The 20749-nt window shown below is 36.8% G+C and overlaps 1 pseudogene; it reads left to right on the top strand.

Moving 5' to 3' along the window:
* The first annotated feature begins 3360 nt into the window (after nt 1-3360).
* LOC132490429 (elongation factor 2-like) lies at nt 3361-4657 on the top strand (annotated as a pseudogene).
* The last annotated feature ends 16092 nt before the right edge of the window (nt 4658-20749 follow it).

Raw genomic sequence — 20749 nt, 5'->3', positions numbered from 1 at the left:
CCAGATTTGTAATTCCTTATCTGTGGCTGATCAAACAATTTTCCGGTTCATAATGCTGTCTGTGCAATGGTAGGAAAGGAAAGGGGATTACAGTCTCTGGTACATATTTGTCTAAAAGTACTTGAATTTTTCCAGTTATAAAAAGAATATTTCTCCCCTCTTGTGGGAACCCTTCAGAGCTAGAAATTCTACTTTTTGAGCTTCATATCTATACATACAGATTTTGTGAAAAATGATTTTACAAAGTTCCAAGTTGTTAAATATTTTTAAAGAAATATACATTCACATACACTAAAGAGAACTAGAGATATACTTATCTCTGTGTATGCACCCATACATATAAGAACTCACACGTATATATGTTTAGATATATGGTATACTGTTTTGTAATTATTTGCAATTATAATATAATAATGTATAACATTTATTAAGCAACTACCTTGTGCCAGGCACTCTGTGAAGGTCTTTGCATATAATGTTTCACTTATCCTCATCACAGCATTATAAAGTGATTACTATTATTATAACAATTTACTTATTGAGGAAACTGAGACACTAATAGCTGAAGTTAATTGCTCAAATTTATATAGCTTTTAAGTGGGAGAGTAGGATTATAAACACAGGTGACCTAGTTCTTCTACATTGTGTGGGAATGAGAGTTATTTGTGAATATGTGAGTATAATAAAAATGTAAAGCCTAGAGGTTTAGTCAAAATTGACTAAATTCATAAACTGAGATACAGAGAAGACAAATGTCTTCCAAAGTTTGTACAGCTAGCCATTTCCCAAACCTAGAGTATGACTCAGGTAGCATTCCACTATAGCTTGCACAGTTGGCATCATTAGATGATGTCATAAATTGCAAACCAGGTAGGGTAGGAACTGTCTTTTATGAAAATTATGCAATGGACATCCATATTTTTTTCTAGTGACATTTTCCCAGCTGAGATAATATTTAAAAATAGGTAAGTAAAATGTTTTTTATTTTTAAATTTTCTGTTGACGTTTATGAAACAGTTTGTTTTCTACCACATGTAGGGGCTCCCATACAGCTTCATGGTTGGTATTCAACAACTTTTCCCCACTCTCATTCATTATTCAAACTACTTCTCTCTACATGTTATAGAAATACTTTTTGCCAAGACACTTAGATCTCCAAAATACTACCCTCAGTGGAACATCTTAGTATTTACCCTAGGGTAATATTTTTGCCTTCACTCTTCCCTTCCTTCTTCGAGTTTAACCCCATGTTATTCTGGTCCACTTACAACTTTTTAACTCTGCTTCCTCTCATTTCTCTGTGAGCAATTCTTTAACAAATATTGATGTTTTTCAATGTTCAGTCTGTAGAATCTTATTTTTCTTGCTATATAAACACACCATAGGTGAAGGTGATCATATCTCCTATAAGAAGTGTATATTTGGATAATTCTGTATGTGTTTGAGCATTTGTGCACACATTTGAAAGACAGAGAAGGCCAGTGAGCTTCAGATTCCATTTGTCTACTGTATTTTCTCACAATTGAGGCTACAAAAACACTTAAATTTGATAGTAAGAGGTGTCTCTATAGGGATGTAACACCTTAGCTGAGAGCTTAAGCCTGGAAGGATCCAGTTATGTGAATGTATCTGACATAAATTTTTCAGTTTTATTTTTTAATAACTATCCTCAAGTGGTACCATGGTAAAATTTCCTGCCAGAAGTTCACTAAAAGAACAGATTCAAAACATTCTCTGGTCTCTCTTTGTTTTTAGACCAATCTCACCTTCCCATTTAAGACCTCGACTTGCTACAAGTTAATGCTCAGTTTCAAACTCAACAGTAAGTTTTCCTCCCTTACCTTTTCCACATCCAGCACAGACTAGACCTACTATGGGCTACAGAAAAATGGAGTTAAGAAGATAAAAGTATGGTCTGTCCTTTATATACCTCCTTCTCCTACTTCTTTAGGTACTAGTTCCTCTTGTTTGTTAAGGCATGAGAAGGAAAAGGTAAAATGTCCAATATTTCCTTACTTCCATAGGCAGCACTGCAGTCTTTTCCTTGCTTGGATGTAACTATTCTATTCCTTGTCTATGAGCTCCAAACACCATGATAATAAGGTGTTCATTTGTGTGCAGCTCCCCTAGGCATTTTTACATTTGTAGGTTTGGCCTTATCTCTTAGCTGGCCTTCAGCTGATGACCTTCGTATTGCATTCCTCTAATGCCTACGTCCTTGTCCCTTTTTTGTCCCTTTATTCCCCAAATTATCAGGTGTAATGACAAGACTATATCCTCCAATTGTATCTGTCCTTGTAGGTCTGCTGAACCTCTGCAGAATGCTCCTCTATACACTTAGAAGAGAGGTTCCTGGTTCCCTCTATGTCTTACAGTCTACACACACACACACACACACACTCTCTCTCACACCCTTTCTCACTCACTCTCTCTCTCCCGCTTTTGCTCTCCTTCCTATTCTTCTGTTCTGTTAGCACAAGACCATATCAGTAAGTCCTCCTAAGCAAAGGCACAAAGAATGAAAAATGTTTCCCCTTATTGAAGGCTTTACCAATTTTTAGAAGCAAAACTCATAAACCTCACTTCCATGTCTTCAAAGTGGGAAAGGCTCACTTTCCATGAACAAGAATCTTCCCCAGACACCAATCACATTCTTATTTGGCAATCTGCATTCTACAGTAATTGGTGGGGATGAGTAGGGTTGACACATGTGCATTCTCTAACTTCCACCTCTCAATAATTCCAACTTCTGGTGGCTCTCTGAATTCAAAGTGTGACGTACTTAAGGTAGTTTATTCTCAGCTTAAGCCACAATTATAGAACAACAGAAGAAATCATCAACATCTTGCTATATTTTTATCAGTAGAAAGATAACTCATGGAAGATAAAGTAGTAGTTGCAAAAGCCCTGAAGTAGAGAACTCATGTGGCATTTTAATGAAACACTCTGACTTCATTTTTGACGTTTAACTGCTGACAGATTTCAACCACTTCTTCCCCCTTCTGCAACACTACTTACTAAGCTGATGAGAAAGACTAGGTGTTCCCTTCTTTGGCAACAGCCAGAAACTCAAACCATGCAAACCCTAGCCTACTCACAGGAACGCTCACTCCAATGTTATCCCTGAATCACAATAAAAGCCAAACTAGTCTCTTTTTTGCTCAAGCTGACACTTTTGGACCTGCTTGGGAGATGTCCCTGCTTTCTAAAGAAAGTTTCATTATGTGAGTAATAAACCTTTTCATACCTTCTTAATTTTTTTGGAAAAACATAATTTTTTATCAAGGTATAACTGACATATAATATTATATTAGTTTTGGGTGTACGACATAAGGATACGGCATTTGTATGCAATGCAAAATGATCACCACAATACATGCCCCCAATTTCACGCCCCAGAGAAAGGAAAACCTGTACCTGAAGCCGATCCAGAGAATAATCCTTACGATGGGACGTTATGTGGAGCACAATGAGGACATGCCTTGGAGGAACATTATGGGCCTACTGGGCATCGACCAGTTCCTGGTGAATACGGGCACCATCACCACTTCTGAATATGCCCACAACATGCAGGTGATGAAGTTCAGGGTGAGCCCCAGTTGTCAGGATTACCTTGGAGGCCAAGTACTTGGCTGACCTGCCCAAGCTGGTAGAGGGTCTGAAGCGGGGGGCCAAGAGGCCGACACTACAGTGCAGTGCATTATAGAGGAATCAGGTGAGCACATCTTTGCGGGGGCCGATGAGCAGCACCTGGAGATTCACCTGAAGGACGCGGAGGAGGGCTGCGTCTGATTCCCATCAAGAAATACGACCCAGTTGTTTTGTGCCGTGAGACCTTAAGAGAAGACTTGAACGTGCTCTGCTAGTCCAGGTCCCCCAACAAGCACAATGGGTTGTACATAACGGTGTGGCCCTTCCCTGACGGCCTGGCCAAGGACACTTAACAGGATGAGGTTTCCACCTGCCAGGAGGTCAAGCAGCAAACCCGCTACCTGGCGGAGGAGTACGAGCGGGATGTGGCCGAGGCCCGCAATAAGAGGTGCTTTGGACCACACATCCTCACCGACAAGTCCTCAAATACACTGCCAAGGGCGTGCAGTACCTCAGCGGGACGAAGGACAGCGTGCCGCAGCTTCCAGGGAGCCACCAAGCAGGAGGCGGCTGTGTGAGGAAAATCACCTGCGTGACATGCGCTCTGACATCCACGATAATGAGGCTGCGCGCTGACGTCACCGAGCGCGGGAGCGGCCGGATCATTCCCGCTGCCCGGCCGCGCTCCGTCTGCGGGGCTTGCTGACAGACCAGCCCCAGCTCGTGGAGCTCGTCTTCCTGTGGGAACGCCTGTAAAGAACACTTAGTCGGTGGCATCTATCCTGCCCTGAACTGGAAGCAGGGACACGTCTTTGAGGACTTCCAGGTGGCCGGAAGCCCCATGTTTGTGGTGCAGGCCTACGTGCCTGAAAACGAAATCCTTTGGCTTCACCGCCAAGCCGGCGGCCGGGCTTTCCCGCAGTGCGTGTTTGACCAATGGCAGATCCTGCTCAGAGATCCCTTTGACAGAACCGGCAACCCCAGCCAGGTGGGGGCTGAGACCGACGAGCACAAAGGCCTGACAGAAGGCCTCCCAGCCCTGGCCGACTTGCTGGGCAAATTGTAGGCGGGACTCGCGCAGCACGAGCTCCCAGCCGCGACATCTACCACAATAAGCCTTCGCATTCTCCTCACGACACCTGGAGAGGGTCCAGACACAGTGACGGAGGTCTGACAGATTTCTGGAGCGTACTCTGGGCCAGCACTCAACAGGAACGCTTGATGCCATTTCTTCTGATGTTCATTTCAAGATTTCAGAGGTAAGAGAAGTGCCCTCGCTGCAGGTATTTATTTAGCTTATGGAGCTGAGGGAGGGGATGGGACACCCGATACTTTGACTTTCATTCCTTCAGAGGGAAACTCAAGCACCCCCACAGATTTTAAAAATAGGCGCAGTAAGAGGTTTAATTGCGTAAATGGACCATAGGGGATTTTCCCCCAGGAAGAGGGAACGAACAGGCGGGTAGACATTCTCTTTGGACAGAAACTAGAAGGTAGGAAATCTTGTGCAGCGTCTCTCTAAGCACCTCCAGCTGCGTTAGTGCCATTGGAATAAAGATATGGTACTGACTGTGAAACAAATAAACAAAAAAACCTCCTAATTGAATGTGGCGTAATACGTCTTAATAGCCTAACCAAAAGTTTAGGGGGAGGGTTCATTCCACCGCTGTGGGGTGAATAAAATGATTGGCACTGGAGGGGGATGGCCAGACAATGACCAGCACAGGAAGGTCTTTCTTTTAATGCTTTTGCTTGTTGACTGGTTTTGTTGCCTGCTGGCAAGTGTGAACTTTTAGGGGTTGCCTGCTGGCTAGTTTGTGCTTTGAGCTGTGTTGCTTTGTGTTGCATTTACTGAGCCCTCAAGGTTTCTTTTATAGATTTAACTGATCTAAGTTAAAAGTGTTGATAACTGGCATTTAGTAATATGAGAATTGGAGGCCTCCTTCAAATGGCTGTAGTTCATGTGTCTTGGCTGGGAACTATCTGTGCATCTCAGATTGAATCATGTGTCTTGATTCTAACATAAGCCATAATTGACACTAGGCTCAAAGCAATGACTCTTACCCTGTGACCATGATTGTGTGTCTCAATCTGGCGTTCACCCCCACCCTGTAGAGTGCTTAAGGGAGAGACTGATACCCTGTGCAATGTGCAAGCCAGTCAGTGGTTTCCCATGTGGAGGAAGAGTAGTCACTATGTAGCATGCTGAGGGCCACACTCCTAAAACAGGTGGTTCACTACAATTTTTAAAAGTGCCTTTACCTATATTGCAAAAATATCCTTATACTCCAGGATATAGGGAAAAACACCCATGTACCCTAGTGACACAGCTAAGGGGAGGGGATATTCAAACCTGATTTCAGTTGAGGATCCTTAATCCCATTAAAGCTGCTATTGCCATGGGAGAGGCCTCTAACCCTGAGACTGATTTGCAACTCTCTGAACTTGTAAGTATGAGCAGGATGTAGAGGACTCCCTCGAAATATATCCAGTAACCACCAAGAAGCAAACAAAAAACTGAAATGTGCCAAGTGTGTCAAAATGGAAGTTCAAACTTTGCTGGCAATCTAAAATTTACTGAAAGAATTTCTACAACAAATAGATAAAAGAGTACCAATTAAATTTTTATGTATCTGCAACATAGGTTCTGAGTTAATGTTAGCATTTGCAGATGCACCAACTGGAAACATTTCTTGCCTTTTATAAAAACCGAAGCTTAAATTTCATTTATCTCTGGGGATCCCACTAAATTTAAATAAGTTATCCCTTTACTCTTAGAGAAGTTGTAAAATATAAAATAGAAGAAAAAAAGGTATGCTTCTTCTTAACCATCAGAACTATCACTTTGCTTAATTTCCCATGGTAAGAGTACCCATTACCCTAAAATATCCTGGAGTGGGCATGGGCATTCTGAACCTGTTACAGCAGGCAGGTAGCTAGATATGAGCAGAGAAATGGTGGAAGGGGCCAGGTGGCAGAAATCTTGCATCTTGTAAACAGCGGGGGTCCCTCGGCAGACAAAGAAAAGCAGGAACCTCCAGACTGACAGAAAACCACACCTTTTGGGTGATAAGTGTCCTGGAAGCAGACAAACAAAGGTGGGGAAAAACGGGAATCTCCTACATCCGAATGTAACCTGTTGCTCATTGTGCTTTCATTACAATAAAATTAACCTTACAGATAAGTAGTACCCATCATGCACTGACACCATGACACTTCTGATCTAAGCTAAATAAGGACAAAAGTCCCTCTTCCCCTTGGGAAGATGGAGCTGGGATGAAAATCAGGGAATATGACCCCCGAACTCCTCCTTCCCCAGTGAATATTCTGCCCCTTCAGTTGTATGCCCCTCCTAACCGGCTTGCCAAAGAAACCGAGGGCAGCAGCTCCTCACCTGTCTGCCTGTTATCCCACTGAGAGCATGTTCTTACTTAAATAAATTCTCACTTTACTTTCTTAACATCCCTGCTTCGTCTCCAAATTCTTTCCCAACGAGGCAAGAACATTCAATTCACTGGGAACAAACCAACCAGTAATAAATTAAAATTAAATGAAGTCTTTGGTACTCACAATCAGACTTTTAAAATGGAACCCCATCACAACCTTACATTACAAAATGTTTCTACATGTTGGGCCTGAGAAACAGATGATTGAGCAATGTCCTTTTTGCTCCACCTCTTCCATGACAAAAGAGGAAGCAAGGAAACAGCCCATGAATGGAAGGGCTGAGGTAGATGAGGTGAGAAAGGATCACGTCTTTAGTGCCTGGAGTCATCCTTCAGTATCATCATTTCAACCTTAGAGGAGCTCATCCTTGCTCCTTTAGTAATACAGTTGTCCCTCAGTATAAACAAGGGATTGTTTACAGGACCCCTGTGAATGCCAAAATCCACAGATTCTCAAGTCCCTGATATAGAATGACATAGTATCTGCATATAAGCTACACACATCCTCCTGCATTAAATCATCTCTAGATTACTTATATTACCTAATACACTGTAAATACTATGTAAACAGTTGTAAATACAATGTAGATGCTTTGTAAATAATTGCAGGCACATGGCAAATTCAAGTTTTGCTTTTGAGAACTTTCTGGAATTTTTTTTTTTTTTTAATGTTTTCAAACTGTGGTTGGTTGAATCTATGGATGTGGAATGCCCGATTGACTGCAGTCTGAAGAAGTCTAGATTTGGATGAGGCTTGGATTTGGGGAAAATATTTGAGGTGGTTACTGGGATCTGCTGTAGATAGGAGGATGGGGGGAGGGTGAGAATTCCTAGGAATATCTGGGAAGTAAAGGATTCCTTGTTCGAATTTATCTTTAGGAAGGGTAATTTCTGAATGAGTGGCTGGCCTGAGGCTATTCTAACTTCTCTACTCAGCCCAAGAGAAGAGTATAGAATTTGGGGAAGGTTCTGTTTTTGTTCAGCTGTCCTGTCTGTGATCAACCTCTCTTTATTCTAAATCATTTGAGACTCAGCTTGATGATTTAAAGAGAAAAACATTTACTTAAAAAAAAAAATACAGTGCTAAAAACTAAGTACAAAAGAAATAGCTGCCAGCAGAGTAAGATTCAGGTAAGTTGTCTGCTTTAAACAAAGTAGCACATTTTCATGCAACTGTTTATCTATTTCAAGGTTCTGAGAATTAAGATATTTAATTATACTACCTGAGTCACTGTTTTTTGATGCAATAAGTAATAGAGCAAATAGTAAAACATGCTTTTAGTTTTACAAATAATGTTTCTCAAAAAGAAAATCTTACTAATTTTATTTTTGTGTTCTTAATAGAACACAAGGATATGATTTGGTTGTCAGTTACTCAAAAATATTTAATTAGTGTCTACTACATTTCTATTTCAGCAAAAAAAAAAAAGAGAAACACTATGTGAGGATAGAGAGAGAGGAATATTTAGGAAAATAGAAAACACAAGGCATGGACTATGATCTATATTGCCCAAATAATTTTAAGTTCTCTCCCTGTTTCTCCAGAGATGCTGGATGTACATAAATTGTAGCTTGTGTAACTTTCTCACAGCCATCATATTTTAATAAAATTGATGATTTATTATGTCTTTGTCATAAGCCTATGAACATGTTAAAAGACAGATACTATTGATTTCTCCTCTCTGTATCTTTAATGCCAACCTTGTGTTTCTAAATGATGGAATCAGTAAAGATTTGATAAAATAGGTGTTTAGTTAATATAAGCCAATAAGGAAATAAGAGCCTATAAAATGGAAACATATAACAGTGTGTTAAGAGAGGAAATAAAAAATAGTTTACATAGATTTTTGTTTTGAAACCATTAAATTTATTCTCTTTGATAATGCGTAAATGATATCTAGGTCATCTTGAGTGGGAGAAGCCCCAGTCCCTTCATAGGTGAGATGTGAGCTTTGAACTAGGCCCTGAGGGACAGCTGCTGTTTGGGAAAAAAATAAGATTAGATTAGTACTTGTAAGTTCAGCACAGAGGGTCATGTGGTTGGAAATTATTTAATCTGCAAATACTGACTCCACCTTCTAAAGAATAACCGGATGTTTTCAAGAATGGAAAGATTTGGTAAGATCCTTGTTTACAGATATAAAACAGGAATTACCAACTGATCTGGCAGTTGAAACAATCTGAAGCTTCATCTTTACATTGGAATTTGCATCTTGAGCCCAGATATCATTGCAGAAACAGCTTTAAAATTTCTGTAGTATGTCTTCGTACTTTGCAATCCAAAGTGCACCCTATTTTTTTGTTGTTAAAATACACTGTCATTTTATCAGTTGTTAGTATTGAAATGTTAAAATCAATGACTGTTACCTTTATTCCATCTCTGAATGTAATTAGTTTTCAAGATCTATTAAGTCTTCTCTTTGAGTATTTGGTATTCACTCACTAGCTCATGATAACATTAACTATGGCCAGACTTAGACACTTAAAGTAGTACTTCTCATAGTTAATCGTGCATATAAATGATCTGAAAATTTTGGCAACATGTAGATTTTAGTTCAACAGTTCTGGGTGGGTCCCGGAATTCTTCATTTCTAAGAAACCTGTAGGTTTGTTCATGCTATTGAGACTGGGCCACATGTTGAGAAGCAAGGCTTTAAAGTCTTACCTGTGTCCCCACAACTGTAACCCATATGTCACTCCAAATTTAAAAAAAAAAAACAAATAACAAAAAGACAATCCATGAAATAAGTCTAAGGACATAGAATAAAATTCTGATTTTTCTCATATTTTAAAAAAAGTACTCTCTTGGAAATTGCAGAATTCAATTTCTAATTCACACTTATTTCGTTTAGGTCATTTATCACTTCATGTGCCTCTTTGTAAGAGCACCCTATTTGGTATTCAATCTTTACCTCTTCCTACAAAACTTTCCTGAAAAGTATGTGACCAGTATTACATAAATGAACGTGAATCAAATGCTAATAAAAAAAATACAAAACTTAAAATCTTTACTTCCTTTTGGTTGCAAACAAGTAAGACTGATAATGAAAGCTCTCCATCAACTGACTTCATCTTTTTTTAAAATTTATTTTTAGCTGTGTTGGGTCTTCATTGCTGCGTGTGGGCTTTCTCTAGTTGCCGCAAGCGGGGGCTACTCATTTTGGTGGCTTCTCTTGTTGTGGAGCACAGGCTCTAGGATCGTGGGCTTCAGTAGTTGCAGCATGCGGGCTCAATAGTTGTGGTGTGCGGGCTCTAGACCACAGGCTCAGTAGTTGTGGCGCACAGGTTTAGTTGCTCCACGGCATGTGGGATCTTCCCAGGGACTGAACCCATGTTCTCTGCATTGGCAGGCGTATTCTTAACCACAGCACCACCAGGGAAGTCCCCAGCTGACTTCGTCTTAAGTAACTGATATCATCTTATTTGCTAACCTTAACATTTTCTTTCATCTAAGTTAGTCTCCAAACTACTTCTGAAAAGATGTAGAACTTATTGCATGCTCATTTATTCACTCATTTATGTAACAGCAAAATACACTGACTCTTTACTATGTTGGGTGTTATTTTAGGCTCTTGGGCTATACTGGTACACAAGAAAGATACAGTTCTTGTTCCTGTGGGATTCAAAGTTCAGCAGGAGAACTGAAATATTTTTTAATACAGAGGTAAATTATTGTGTTTTTGTTTTTCAGAATTCAGTGAGATTTTAAATGAATAGAAGCTACTGTAATTGGGGCTAATGCATGTTTCAGCAAGGGCTTTCATGAAGAAGAGACCTTAAATTAAAATCTGAAGAGTAAGCGGGATTTAGGCAGATGAAAGCTGAAGAGAATATGTGCGACAGTCTGGAGATGAGGAGAATCTGAGCATGTTCAACAAAATGAATGCCAATGTAGTTAAATTACAATGAATGTATTTGAGATGGTGTGAAAGTTCAGAGAGGTGGGTAGAAACCAGATCATACAGGGGATGAAGGCTGTGTAAATAATGTCTTTATTCTAAGCCTTTAATCGTACTCTGTCCACTGCTTGGACTGCACTTGTTCTGCTCCTGTGTCTGTTAATTCTTCTCATTCTCCAAGTCCCATCACATAGAACGGAATCATAGTGGTTAGTATTTATTAAATACTTATCATTTGCCAACCCCAGTGGGAAGTGTGTCACATACAGAATCTAATTTATTTCCTAACTTTAGTATACACATTGGCTTTATTATTCTTTTTCCAAGAAAGTGAAACATAGAGAGATTGAGTAGATTATCCAAGATTATATGTGGCAGAGTCATGTTGCAAATTCAGGCTGTCTAATCCACAGATTGTTTAACTACTAAGCAATACTGACTCTTTTAAAAGAAATTTTATTCCATTAGCCTCTGCTGTCTTTTTAAAACTCAACTGAAACTCTGGGATTCTTAGTTTTTCAGATATATGTGGTCCCAATGCAATCCACAACCTGGCACTAATTTCTGTCATGTAGACATTATGAAAAGAGTACTCCGACCAAACAACTTTGCCTAGTGTAGAGCTAGGTCCACAGAAGGCATCCAGTTAATATTTTGGGGTAAATGTTTCAGTGACTATGTTTCAGATTAATCTCTGATTTAACTTTACTGTGGCCATCCAGAGGCACAGTTTCCATGAGTCACTTCAGACTAAGCTGGGACACAAAGAAGGTAGCACTTGTTTGTTTTAAATGTACCAAAATCCACAGTGTTACCCCAAGAACCCTACTATACCTCCTGGTGAAGGAAAAAGAGACCCAAGAGCGAGTGGCTCTTCATTTAATACAAATATACAAGAGTGCACAATTTTCCACCAGGGAAATGTAATAAGCTTGGTAATCAGTGGAACTCGGAATTATAAAACCTTGGATTCCAGCATGCCCAAGTATTCAATAATAATGCCAATTAATCTTACACCCGTTTATGAATTGGGATAATGGCATTTAGGTCCAAGCTTGCTAAAAAAAATATGTAATTTTGGCAAAATTCTCTCTGCCCTCATTTGGGTATCAATACCAAGGGAGAATCTATTATATATGAACATTTACTTAAATAAAAGAGCTCTTGAACATTAAAAATCATATTTATGAGCGTAATAGAAATGATGTAACCATGAGTTAATATCTAGAGACTCTTGAATTGAGATTTCTCTTCCATTCTTTAAATGGCTTACAAGCAAAGGAGCTTAATTAACAGAAACACATGGCGTAACATTTCCTGTCTACTATTACTGGCATTCAGTGAATACAAGGAGAAAAGTTCATAGTTTGTTCAAAATCATGGTTCTCTGAACTAAGATGGTGGTAATTTATATCAAATGAGGAATAGTAAAGAGAAGATATTTTAACATTCTATGTCTCAAGAGTGACTTTTCCATTAAGTAGAAAAGAAATGTCCTGAGTATTGGGTCTGTCCATTGATACATTCATTGTTATATAAAAATTGCTTTATTTTTAATATGTGTGTTTGTGGATGATATTCTGTTTTTTAAAATTTATCTTATCTTTTATATTCAAGTATTTACTTGCTTTTCCTCTTAAAACTTCCAAAATGTAGATTATTTAAATTTAAATATTAGGATAATAGTATCAAATTCTTCTTCCATAAAGAAAAATAGAAAATAGACACTGTTTAAGTTGTCAGAGTTTGTGATTGTATTATATTAGTAACACAGTCTGAAATCTGTGTTATTTGCAAGGTCCTAAGGTCATAGTATCATGTTTGCTGCTCTTGACCATTAAACTGCCTTGCCTGCAGCTATAATACTTAACAGTCTAAGGAACTAGACACACATACCTGAATGGTTGCTATTGCCTCTATGTACTTCTGCCATGAGTTAGGACTTGTTTAGCTGTCTATTTGAATCACAAATATGGCTCCCTTTATATGGTTATTGCATCATCCATTCTTTGTTGGAAAGTTGCATTTACATATAAAACTTTTCTGAATCCAGCTTGCTTTGGTTAACTTTCCTTCTGTCCTCTTTGTGTTATACTCTTTCCCCTCTATCTAGAGAAACAAGGTCAAGGCATGTTCTTGGATGCCTGTTCATTAACAGCTCTGCGGGTGATGCTCCTAGAGAGGTCTGATGTGTTGTGTGATGTTGTCATACAAACTATGTTAATTTTTGATCAGTGATTATGAATTTTAATTGTGTTTAGGTAACTGGAAGTTTGTTAAATAGGTCTCACTTTGAAATGCTAAGTTGGAGCAGTGAATCTTAAAACCAAGGAATCCCCAAGCTTCTTGTGCTTTATTTTTGCATATTAATTCCTGAAGAGGAAAAACTGGTGGATTGATGAGTGTTTATGCAAGGCTACACATGTGAATATGACTATAACTCTGTGATTTTTTCTTTTAATAGCATGACTGTTCTTTTGTCCTATAAATTCAACTTTTAAAAAAGAGTCCCAAGAGGGATAGAGAGGAAGGGGAAGGAGTATATATCTTAACCAAGTTTGCTTAGCTGATATGACACAAAATTTGGATTCAGAACTAGGCAGTCTGACTTCCAAGCCACCATACAAGTTAGACTGCTCCAGAAACTCTGGGTCTTCTGTTTGATATAAATACAGGCCATTGCCATGGAAGTAAACATATTTTTCTTTCTTTTAACTTAAAATAAAGATTTTCATTTTGTTTTTAACATTTAGACTTTTTGCATCAAAATTCTTAGTGGCTGCTTGTTACTGTTTTTATAGTATTTTTATAGTTTCTTCTTGTTTCCTTCACTGGTAACTTAATCCCTTTGCCTTTGCAAAGGCAAAGGGATTATGCACAAAAAAGCACCTCTTTTGCCTCTTAAACACTTTCACTGCCATCTTCTTTTTTGTGCTTCTTGGAAGAAGAGAAAGAAATGATACTGCTTTTTTTGAGATAAAAAAAGAAAACAAGATACTGCTTTTTTTTTTTAATTTCTTCCTCACGCCATCCTATTATCTTCCTTAGGAAGAATTGCTGAGTCCTTTGATAAGTAATTTTTGTTTTAGTCCCCGATATCCTATCGCTATTTGAAATGGTTTGAGAATAGTGACTTAATATAGCCAAGAAAAATTCTTTAGCTGTGCTTTTCTGTAATTTCTCTATCTTTCAAGAGAGTATTATCTCTCTCTCTGAAGTTGATTTTGACCACTTGAAAGTCCTAATGCCTAATTTTTTTTTAATTTAATAGTACAAACATCAAAGTTTCAATAGAACAGTAAGTCACCTTCAAACCTCTGTTTCCCACCCAACCAGTGATTTAAGTATTTTCATTAAAAAACAGTCATATCTACCCTCTACTGCCCCTTAGAAGTATTTCTTCTTTCCTCAAACTGTATTAGGGATTTATTTGGTAACAGTTGTCTTCAATTATATATGTAGTTTGATCGGAATAGAATTCCATCAGATCTCAGCCAAGCTCCTTTGTGAGATAATTTTTCTTCAAAATGTAATGCACTAAAATTTCTAAACAATAACGGTTAAATTTAACTGTATCAAATACTCTTTTTGTTTCTTTAAGGTAGTCTGGACTAAGATATTTTAGGATTTACATCTAATTTCAGAGTTGTACTCAGTAGGAAATTACTAAATTAGTTTAAAGGAATGGGTCAGGAGGTCAGGACCAGTCAAGGTGTTAATATGTTCACAGGTTTTACCAGGCAAGTTGCCAGTATTCAAGTTCCTTAGGCAGGACTAATAGGGACTTTTTGGAGCTACAATGTAAAATACTTGAGTATATGAGTTATGTAAAGATTCTAAAAAGCTTGGCTTTTGATCTCATATTCCTAGAAGTTGAATAGATTTCAGGGGAATGATAGTGGTCAAAAACTGGTGATTCTGAATTAGATCGTAAAGTATCCTTTGTTACACTTGGGAAATAACTGGGTGGTATGAAGCTGGAATATGCAAAAACTGTATATTTCCAGGGCTGTCTTTCCCCTAGAGGGTACACTTTGTTAAGGTCTGTATTCTTACTACCTGTGTTGTTACCCAAGGTTAATGTAGTCTGATGGCTCCAGGCTTCAGCTTGGTGTAAGGTAAGGATTGACCTTAAGAGACTGCAGCTCTATCCAAAGATTTAGTTTCTTGCAGACCAATTTTGGCTTCTGCTTCTGCATGACCTTGAGCTATCTCTTTGAGAGATCCCAGGGCTAGATGAGGCTTCACATATGACAGGGAAGTCTCATTAGGGCACTCTGTTGCATTGTCAGAAATTAGAAATTCAGGCTGTAAGTGTATGGACTACTATGGAAAAAAAAAAAAGAACTTTAAAGAAAAAATGAGATTCTAGCTTGCAAAAACATTTTAGTCAATTCTATGCATAACTATTTGGTCTGAAAATGAGCTCAGGTCAGCATATTAAGGCCTTGCCATTCACAAGCATGGTGCTAGACACTGAAGAGATAAAAAAGCATAAAAAAAGCATAATTCTTGATCCCAGCTTTCAAAAATTTGGATCTTTGTTTGTTCTTGATAACTCCTTGACTGGGGTTTGACACTAAGTTTATGCCCTAAGTGAAAAAGAAAGGAAAGAAAAGGGGGAGGAGGGGAGGGAGGGAGGGAAAGGAAAAGGAAGGGATGAAAACAATGAGATAATATCCATTACAGAACTGAAAGTTGGCTGTGCTTGCAGAAAAGACAGTGGATATAATTTGCCCAATTCACATCTGTTTAACTTTGAGCATAACATAAAGAATAGAGTTCTCTGGTTATTTGGTGATGAATTTAATAGGAAAATGCATTGGTTTCTTGCACAGTAAAGTTTTAATAATTTTGGAGAGTGTATTGGTAATTTACAGAGGCAGCAAATCTCATTAAAATCTGTTTTTAATAGAATTATCATGTACTTGAAATGGTATGATAGATTATCATTTTCAGTAGTATTATTTTAAGTAAGAGTTATATGACCAAAAATATCAGTAAGGCTCATTCTCTGAGACCATAGGAAAACCAAGTCAGTATCCCCATAGCTACATCATATTGATCATTCATTTGATTTAGGGAGAAAGAAGACAAATATGTTAGTGAAAGAGAGACAAATGAGTAGTGTGCCTGGCCAATTCCTGACTCATTTACAAAGGAAGCTAATGCAACTCTCTTACTCATTTCTGGGAAATATGATAGATATGATTATATAATTTATGCCTTCTCTCAGATTTTGTGCACCCCACTAATTGTCTCTTCCTTTCTCTTCTCTACTTTTTGCTCAGGTATTTGGCAGTTATTATACTTTTTGGAGATTTTTTTTTCTTTTTAGGATGTTAGTATCAGTCTTTTGCATACATCTAAACAGCATACCTATAAAGAAGATCTCATTTTTAGCCTTAATATTTTCAAATTACTTGAGAAGTAATATAAGGGAAAATTAAGCATTCACCCACATATGTCACTGTAGTTTTAACATTTTACTTCAAATTGCATAATCAAAGCCTATCACTATATTTTGCTGCATAGAGTTAAAAATAGCAAATTGATTGCTTTAAATGGATTTTTCTTTATCTTGGAGCTTTGGTGCAATAAATTATTTTAAGTAATGTTAATTTTGACTGGAATTTTAAATCATAGTTTTCTAAGTTAAATATACTTTAAAACTTTAGTTTTAAATTTCAGGATCTATACATAATATTGTGAAGTTTCTGGTGTGAACAAAGACACACATAGAAACACACACAAAACTCTTAAAAGTTTATAGGCATCAAAAGTGTGCTTTAAAAATATGTGTAAATTAGTTCAAAATATGTAGATTAATTTGATTTGAAATACATTTGTGTTTAAAATTTATGTGAATAATGCTTAGCTTGAATGCATGTTGTGTTTTGCTTAGTACAAACATTCAAATTATCATATTAAACTGAACCTCAGCTTTTAACTAGGAAAGAATATGCAAACATAATTCCTAAATTTGTTGAAATGAATGCACTGTTAACACAAATTTCTAAGAAACTCATATACAATATAGTTTATTTTTTTGTTGAAGTTAATCTAGACCAGTGCTTCTCAAAATTTATTGTATATATATGAATTTGATAAAAGCAGAATGTAACTCAGTGTGTGTGGGATAGGACCTGAGATTCTGTCTTTTTAAGGAGCGTGCATGTGGTGCTGCCACTGATATTCCATGAACCATGCTTTGACAAGCAAGAATATAGTTCACAGACCATATGAGAAAGGTATATTTGATTTTTTGGATTAAAATTTCAAGAAAAATACTTCCTTTGCATGATCTAATATATGGATTATATATTCTAAATCCTCCCTTCAGAAGGATTTCAGAAAGGTCTAGATGTGGTAACCTCTGAAGAGTTATAGGCAACATATGCACATGAGATTACTAACTTCTCTCTGCCTCTGCTTAGTGAATTTGTTTCTGGTTTTGAAAAATATAGGGTTAATCTGATCCTGGGTTTTAGGATTTAGGAGGCAGTTGACTACTATAGTTAAAATTGCTGTCAGCCATAGGCACAGGTTTCAACTTCAACTAACCATATTTAAGCAAGCATAAACATTGAGAGTCACGGTAGTGTTTCCAGCCAAATTAGAAACAGAGTTTAACAGTTAGTATCTCAACAGGACTAAACTTGACAGGGAATATGGGGAATTTGCTTTGACAGAGCAAGCTTTGGAATTTTATGTTTATGGTTTATCACAATCATAATCATTCTTACACCATACAAAGAAGATGATTTTAGTAGATGTGTTAAGTATGAAGTTATAATTAATATGTAGGGTTTTTTCATTTTCTGCTTTGTCATTTGATTTTCTAATGAAGAGACAAAACATCCAGGGCTCTTCATACAAGAATTCTTGATAAAAATGGTGAGAATTTTCTTTCATGATACCTAACAAGAAGACAATATATTTAATAAATTTCATTTGATGATAGTAATTTACATTTGTTCATTGGTCAAGTTAATGAAGACATACTTGGTCATTTTACTAGAATTCACAGACCTGTTCTGTGAACCAAAGTGAGACACACAGTTTGTTCTAGTTAATCATTTAAGCAATGGATTTTCTTCCAATTTGACTGGATTTAAAGAGATCCTATATATTATCACTATATATATGCAAAATTATATATAATATTATAATATAATCCTGTATATTTTGTATATGATTATATATAAAACTTATGTTGTATGAGAAATATTTAGCACATTGACAAAAATATTGCTACTTGAGACTATAGTTAGGTCTCACTCAATAATTTTATTTCAAATTAATAGCTCTTTGAGAGATTAACAGTGAAATGAACAGTAGAGCAGAGCAGAAATGTGCAGATCATTGACCTACTTTCCAGGCCTATGTGACTTAATTGATAGTAAAAATATGTCAGTAAAAATACTAACATAGCTGGGAAAAAATGTATGTTCTTGTGGAGAGTTGGTCAGTGACAAAATCTTAGATAAAGGAGAGTAACTGGGATAAACTTTGGCAGCACCCACCCATGTCTCTTGGATGGAATCTTAATCAATAACATGAAGACTCTGCATGCAGATATTCTTTCTCCCCTCCTCCATTCCCATTCCTCTTCCACCCACCCTCCTGCTCATGAGGCTGTCTTAACTGTGAGATGGATGATGACTCTCCTAGCTTGCTGTCACTGAACATTTGATACACCTGACTCTTTTATTTTGATTCTTTGCAAAACAAGGGCATTTTTATCCAGCCTCCCCTTGTAGATCTGACTAAAACAGAAAATACACAATTCACATGGACTTGAGTATTTTAGGTCTTGTGACAACTTTTATTTTTTATTATGAAATAGCAAATAGATATTACAGTGTTCCATGTGGAAATCCCAGATTAGGTGCTAGGCTTTGAATACCTGCATGTAACTGAACACGTAAAGTGTCTTTGAATTCCTTGTTCAAATTGTGCAATATATATAACAGAAGTGCAATTAAAATTATTCTTTTTTATGATATGCCTTCCATTTTAATAAATACAAAATTACAGAGACTTGTCTCAGTACTGGCTTTATTTGTATAATGAGAAGCCACCAATTTAGAGGCTTTTTTTGTAAGGGGCATCCAGAATAGCTATGCATATCTATACTATTATGAAAATAGCTAAAATAATCAGAATGTTTAATATACAAGTTTTTAACATATGCACAAAATACTTTCTACATTTTGTGGTTTTTTTTCCCAAACCCTATCAAAAAGTAAAATTGTGTCCTGCTTTACAAGACACAAAAAGTTAATGAAGAGACAATTGACATAACTAAAGTATAGCAAAAAACTTATTCAGTATATGTGGTGTTCTAATAAAGTCACATTTTATATTACATTTTAATATAATCAGGAAAACTTAAAGTGAATTAAAGTAGCTGGGGAAAAAAATGATCCAAGAAAGCAGGGATTTTATGTTCAGTGAAGAAGGTAAACCCAGTGAAGGTTTGTACAGTCATTAAACTTTTAAGGTTTGGGGAACTTTAAAGAAGTGGTCTGTTTTATTCCTCCTGTTTTTGTTGTTGTTAATTTAGAGGGTTGGTCTCCATTCTGTTGAAAAAGAATTGGACACATGAAATAAAGTTGTAGAGAACTTCTGCTCATAAACTCTGTCAACACTCTAAAAGCGGATGGGTGATAAAATTGTGGGATGCTCTAATTCCACTCACCATTTCATAACAGCAGGCTGTGATATGAAAACAATTGCACTTGTATAATAGTAAGATGGAAAGGGTCATTTAATTAAAACTGGAAAACAAACCACAAAGAATAATAGCCCAAAGTAAGGTTAGGAACCCATTGCATTCTATCCACAGAACAGTTGACTTTCTGCTTTTATACATCAGTCTCATGAGCTTGGTCAATATCTGGTCCTGAGACATGGACACACTCTGTATGTGCTGACAAAATCAGGTTCATGTGTCTACATTACTGAGGGGCAGACCTTTAACTAGAGCAAATTTGCTAAAGTAATGAATACCATCCCAGAGGGCTCCTCCTGGTGGCCATCTTGCTATTCTAACACAGGAAACATAACCTCTATGCATTACTGTATTGGTTGAATTCTTATTTGAAATTTAGGTGTTCACTTTCCAGAGGTACCATTGATGTGGAGATATATTGGCTCCTTTGAATATAAAGTGTGGAACATTACCTTTTGCTTATGAATAATGATATATATTATAACTAAATGCAGTTGAACCAAAGTAAGAATTGAAATTTCAATGATCGTGAGGTGAAATATTTTAAATACAGACACAAACTGATGACTGACATTTAGAAGAATTCATTGATTCTTAAAAAAATCTATGAGGGCAGTTTTCAGAGTTTATTTTGCAGGTTTAAGATAGTTGCAGTAATGATAAATATAATTAACAAGAAACATGATAGGAGGTACATGACTGAAACTATGTTGAAACAAAGAAATAAGTGGAATTTGGGATAAGGTAAAATGGAATTAAAAATAACCTTGTATTTAAAAAAGTGTATATTTTGTGAAAATATATATGTGTATGTATACATATGTAAAAATTTATAACACAATTTTTGTATTACATTATTGGGAAAACTTATTAAACTAAAAAACTTTAACACCTTTATATATCAATTATATGTAAATTTTCTCAAGAATCAAACCTTCAAGAAAAATGCTTTTAAGTATGGCTAGTAATGACAACAAGTAAAAAAGGTTTTTGTTAAGAAAAGAGTTCAAATCAGAAAAGAATGTGTAATAATTATAATTACACATTTTTGTTCCATTTGTTAATCCACATGTTCA

Source organism: Mesoplodon densirostris, chromosome 5, assembly GCF_025265405.1.
Source record: "Mesoplodon densirostris isolate mMesDen1 chromosome 5, mMesDen1 primary haplotype, whole genome shotgun sequence".
NCBI lineage: Eukaryota > Metazoa > Chordata > Mammalia > Artiodactyla > Ziphiidae > Mesoplodon > Mesoplodon densirostris.
The sequence above is the reverse complement of the archived record's forward strand: the minus strand, read 5'-3'. Positions and strand labels throughout refer to the sequence as shown.